This window comes from Netta rufina (assembly GCF_964035555.1).
Source record: "Netta rufina genome assembly, chromosome: 3".
NCBI lineage: Eukaryota > Metazoa > Chordata > Aves > Anseriformes > Anatidae > Netta > Netta rufina.
Window position 1 is genome coordinate 117,159,758 of NC_140125.1, and position 5,978 is coordinate 117,165,735.

The following is a 5,978-nucleotide window of genomic DNA, read 5'->3' on the forward strand; positions in this document are numbered from 1 at the left end:
ATTTTTTCCTTAAGCTCTGTCTGTATGTCTGTTTCAGCTTATGCCCATTACCTCTCCTGTCCTTGTGCCATATATGACAGCAAGGGTCGTGGACTTGTTTCCTTGATATCCTTCCTCTATGTACAAAGCACATAGCTCTTCCCATTTCCCCTCCTCCACACCCACCCCCACCCCCTCCCACTATCCAAACTCCGGCTAAATAAGCCCTTTGCCCCAGCCTCTCTTTATGCTGACTGTTTTAGTGGCCCTCTATTGAAGGCACTGCACAGTATAGATGTCTTTCCTGTTTTGTGAGGCCCAGAACTAGACACTGCATAACAGTTATGACCTAATAGTAATGGATGATTTGAATAATAAAATTGAAGACAGCAAACAAAACAAAACAAGACAAAACCCACAGTTTCAAACCACTGCCAATATACTTTTGAGAAAAAAAAAAAAAAAAAGAAAAGAAAAAAAAAAAGACTCTTCTAAAGTTACTGTAATTACCATTGTGAAATATAAGGAGGGGAAATTTCAAGTGGGAGCTGGGAATGGTGATGCTCATTCTATTCCTGGTTCATTCAATGACCAAGAATGCAAATCTCAGCAAGTTGTTGCTACCCATCTGTGCCTCAGAGTAAAATGAGCTTGAACAGCATAGTTTTCAAGCAGAAAACACAGAGTAACATATGTTTATCCAGATCATCTTATACTATGGATTTTAATTTTTACTACAGCCCTCAGTAAGCCACAGTTTTCACTTGTTGTCTAGCTGTAAATTTAGTGACCAGAAATCTTTGAATAATTTATTTTTTGTTCTGAAAACTAAATTGAAAACTCTCTGGCATTTTCTTTGTATCTATATAATACGACAATGGTTACTTTTATCTATTTTATAGTCTCTTATTTTTGTTAGTTTGTTTGTTTGTTGTTGTTGTTGTTTGTAATATTGTAAGAGGATGTTGTAATATATGTTGATTGAAAGTATGACTTTGTGACTTCTGCTGTAACATTAGATTGAACTAAATTTCTTGAAAACACATCATATCAATGAAGCTTAGTTTCTTTATGTTCTGCTCCCCTCCAAAAAAATGTACATATAATACTAAATAATTATTAATTATTAATTTGTTAAGATCTGAAATTAGATAGGGGCCTGCCTATTGCTTCGGAAGCATGTCTTGTGATAACAACACAATCAAATTGGATAATTGTAAAACCTTTAAAAATATGTGCTATCCCACACTGTTGAGACCTGTTAGCATTTAACCTGGTAAATTCTCATGGCTAGAGTGAGATTGCTCTGGTGGAACAGAAGGAGTCCCCTGAAAACAGGACTCAGAAGTAGGTATCTATATGAAAGACTTTTTATAAGTATTGTTGAGTGCTGCTTTTTAATAGCTGATGCAGAGAAATGAGCATTTAAAGGTGGAGGGTTTTTTTGATTGTTTATTTCATTGTTTGTTTGTTTTGGTTTTGGTTTGGTATTTAATATATATGTAAAATGGAATGAATAAACAGTGGGAGTAAAACCTCTTTTGGCTTATCTGTCCTAATGAATTATGCAATACTACAGCAGGAGCACTAAAACATGACTATGCATAATTCTAGACCATTTGATAGTCCCTGTCATAGATTTGCTAGGTCAGCTAGGACTCTTTTTAAGACATTTCTCAGGAATACTTTGGGAGTAAATGTGGGCCAGAAATTATTCCCATCAAAGAGTTTAGAAGCAGTCAGCTCATTTTCAAGGAGAAAGTTTAGTATGGACAACATTAGACCATAACAGTTGATCCCAAGACCAAAGGCATGTTTTAGTTTGCTAATACAGAAATAATGTAGAAGCTCAGATGAAGACCTCAGAGAACCAGAATCAAAGATACCTAAATCTCAGGACTGCAAGAAAACATGGATGGTGTGTATGATTGAATTATACTCTTCATTCCTCTCTTGCACTTGGTATAAAGGGATACAACTTACTTCTGTTTTCCTTTATACCATATATTGTTTTCCCTTATCCCATCAACTAAAAAATCACATATGAATAATCACCTCAATCTGTTAACTGGATTGGTAAAATGGACTGGTAAAATCCATCACCTCAGAAGTTTGGTATGCATAGTCTTCATGTTACCTCTATTTGGCTTTCTCAGTGTAGGGTTTTTGTACATGTACCTTATAACCTAATTCCATAAGACTGTCTTTTCAGATAGTTTGCTTCATCCATAAATTAAAGTAAAATAGTTCAAACACTCATTGTTTGTTTTCATGTTATTTTAAAGTTTTTGTTTTGTTTTCATTTGTTTTTGTGTTATTTTAAAGTTTTCTAAAAGGTTCAGTGAGACTTAGGTTCATGTTTGTTTGTGTATTTGTTTGTTTGTTTGTTTTTCTGTTTAAAATCTCATATGAACATGCTTATCATAAATTATTCCGTTAATGAATGATTTCTCACTAGGTTTAGCTCTATCCACATTTGCTCTGCTCTAAGATTGTAATGACTCCAGTAAGGCTACACAGATCAGCAAGAATGAAAAATGCATGCTCAAAGAATGGGTCTTCTTTTCACATTATAGTCCATTTGGATTTATACCAATATGATCTAATAAGAAGATGGCAGCTCCTTAGTTATTCTTTCTTTTCCCCTTTATTCATTTAATTTCTGCCAAAACTGGTGACTTCTTCCTTAGCAGGCTCACAGAAGCCAACTAGTCTTTCCCTATCTTCCCCTAGCTCATGAGAGATATTTTTCTCCTTGTTTACTACTACCCTGTTTCTTACAACATTTCATCCCTCTCTACATAGAAATGTTAAGTTTTCCACAGAGGAGGTGCCCTGGAGGGGAGTTTTGCTCACACCCAAGAAGGGATGTCAGTTAATATTTGGACATGATTAATTAACAGTAAACCCTAAGGCAAACTTTGCTATTATGAAAATAAGACAATATTCCAGATTACACGAACGGCTGCCTATACGACAAAGTTACCCAGATGCTCTGAAATCAACAAAGATTTGTCACAGATATATAGGCAGTTATTATTTTATGAATTTCATGTTCAGATGAATTACCCTTGTCCCTCTTAGACGTTATAGGAATGAGTTAGGAATAGACCATTACCCGAATTCCCTCTCTGATATTTTCAAACATTATTACACATTTCTGATTTTACAGAAAATTATTTGGAGCTCATATTATTTTCCTAATTATATAATTTTCATCATCAGTGGCTCAGTGGTACTTTACCACAAAAGTGGAATCCCAACCTTATGTTACAATGTATGAAAACCTTGAATAATATTTGTAGCTCATTCTTGGATGGAACATAACCACAGTTTGACAAATAGAGCTGCATCATATCATGGCTCAGCTTCAGAAAGAAAAAAAAATATATATATATATATATATTTTTTGTAGAAGAAACTAAAGGATTTAATTGTGTAGAAAAATTACAGTCACAAATATTTCAATAGAGTGTGGATATTGGGATAACTAAATGAACTCAACAATGAAGACCTGCAAACTGCACAAGCAAAGACATACATGTAGATTAAATGTGCTATTGAATCTGCAAAGGCAAGATGTGGTCAGAACCTTTATTTTACATCTTATCTGAAAGAAACAGGAAAAAGCTTAATAACTCTTCATTATCACAGAAAATTACATACTTGTTTTGCTTCATATAATAAAGATGTCAATTTCTGCTACATTACAGACTCTTTTCCAAGGCAGTAAATCAGGATCTTAAAATGCTCTATCACTGTTATTCATATATTTTCATCTACCTCAGGCCTGGTTCTAGAAGTATTTGGAGACATTGTGAAATTATGTCTTTCGATTAAGAGGAAAAAAAGAAAAAAAAAAAGAAAAAATTTAAAAAAAAACTTTGTTAGGAGATCAACTAAAATTTTTGTTATGTGTTACTTTTTCAACAGAAGATTTTAAGAGAATAAAAAATGAACCCTTTGTAGAACAAAGAGAAAGAGAAACTCAGGAACAAAGAAGCTTAGGAAAGTTTAAACCAGAAGAATGCAGCCAAATAGCACAGAAAGGTAGACTTTCAAGATTTGATTCCTCTTCTAAGTTCTACAAATACTTTTTTTTTTTTTTTTTGGTGAGGCATTGTGAATGGGCTGGGAACAGCGAGCTATGTGTTTCACACCTGTAACTCCAAACCTCTAAATCTAACTTGGCAAAGAATGAGTTAAAAATATCAGCAAACACCATACTGAAATTTCAAGACAGATCCTTATCAGTCAGTTAGCTTAATTGTGTGTCACCAATTCATAACATAAAACATATTTTCAATTCTGACATGTGAACATCTGTCCTTTTCATTTTAGAATGGTCTCATCTCTAATGATAAATTAATTCAATAACAGTTCATAAGCTGTTATTTTTGTAGATTCTCAATTCTTATAATAAGTGAGCAGAAGAAAATTCAATTGGAGAATGAGAATTTTCCACTGGGAAATTCTCAGTTGATATAAGTACTCTCCAATTCATAATGCTACCATTGGAATGTGCTAAGGTCAGGGCAAAATGTAATAGAGGATCATTTTGCAGTTCTCCCCTAATGTAAAATCTTTTAGGCTATATCCCAGAAACATACCCAGATTTCTGGGCCAAGTAACAGTTAAGTGCTAGTTGTGTACACATAGTAGAGACCAAGGGGCTCTTTCAGGTCACAAATTCTTTTCAACCTACATGTAAGAATGTGGTTCACTGCTACTTGAGTGCTATTGCTAGTTTGAGTTTCCTAACAATAAAACCAAAGCTGAGACAGGCTCTAATGTGATATGTGGAGCAGCAGAGATACCTGAAAGATGCAGACTAAATCTACAAGTGTGATGTCTCAAACATGACCAGACAGAAGTGAATCTGTTATTTATATATATATATATATGTATGTGTGCATATATATATATTAAAACAAACAAACAAACAAAAACCCAGCATATATATATATACATATATACGTATATATGTATATACGTATATATGTATATATATATATACACATATATATATGGTTTTGTTTTTGTTTTTTTTTATATATATATATACAGACTGTCCTTAGGGGCTCCATTTATAAAATAGAGAATAAAATTATTAATTTATTAATTCATTATCTGAATGACAGGGTAGAGTGCACCCTCAGAACATTCACAGATGACACAAAGCTGGGAGGAGTGGCTAATGCATCCAGAGGGACCTCAACAGGCTGGAGAAATGGGATAGTAAGAAGTTCAACAGAGGAATGTACAGAGACATGCAGCTGAAAGGAATAAACCCATGAACGAGTACATGCTGGGGCCCATCCAGCTGGGAAACACCTTTGCAGAATGTGGTGGTTTTACTCGAGTGGGCTGCTGAGCTCCACCACAGCCGCTCTCTCACACCCCTCTCCTCAAAGAGGAAGGGGGAGAAAATACAACACAAAGAGCTCAAGGTTTGAGATAAGAATGATTTAATTAAGGGAGAGGGAATGGGGAAAAAACAAACAAACAAATAAAAAAAAAGCAAGGCCACGCAGAAGCGCGGAGAGAAAGGAAAAAAAGTTATTCTCTACTTCCCATAAGCAAGTGATGTTCGTCCATGTCCTGGGAAGCAGAACCTCAAAATGCATAACAGTTTTTTGGGAGGACAGCCCCTTCCTCCACGAGAGCCCCCGTTTTTATTGCTAAGTGTGACTTCAGGTGTTATGGAATATCCCTTTGGTTAGTTTAGGTCAGCTGCCCTGGCAATGTCCCCTCCCCATCACTTGCCCACCCCCAGTCTGCTTGCTTTTGGGGCCTTGGGGAGAGTCCTGATGCTGTGCCAGCACTACACAGCAGTAGACACAACACTGCAGTGATACCAGTGCTGTTCCAGCTATGAGTGCAGAGCACATCACTGTGTGGGCTGCTGCAGGGAAAGGTGACTCCAAAAGTTTGTGGAATCTTCTTCTTGGAGATCTTCAAAACCCACCTGGACATAACCCAGTGCAGTGTGCTATAGG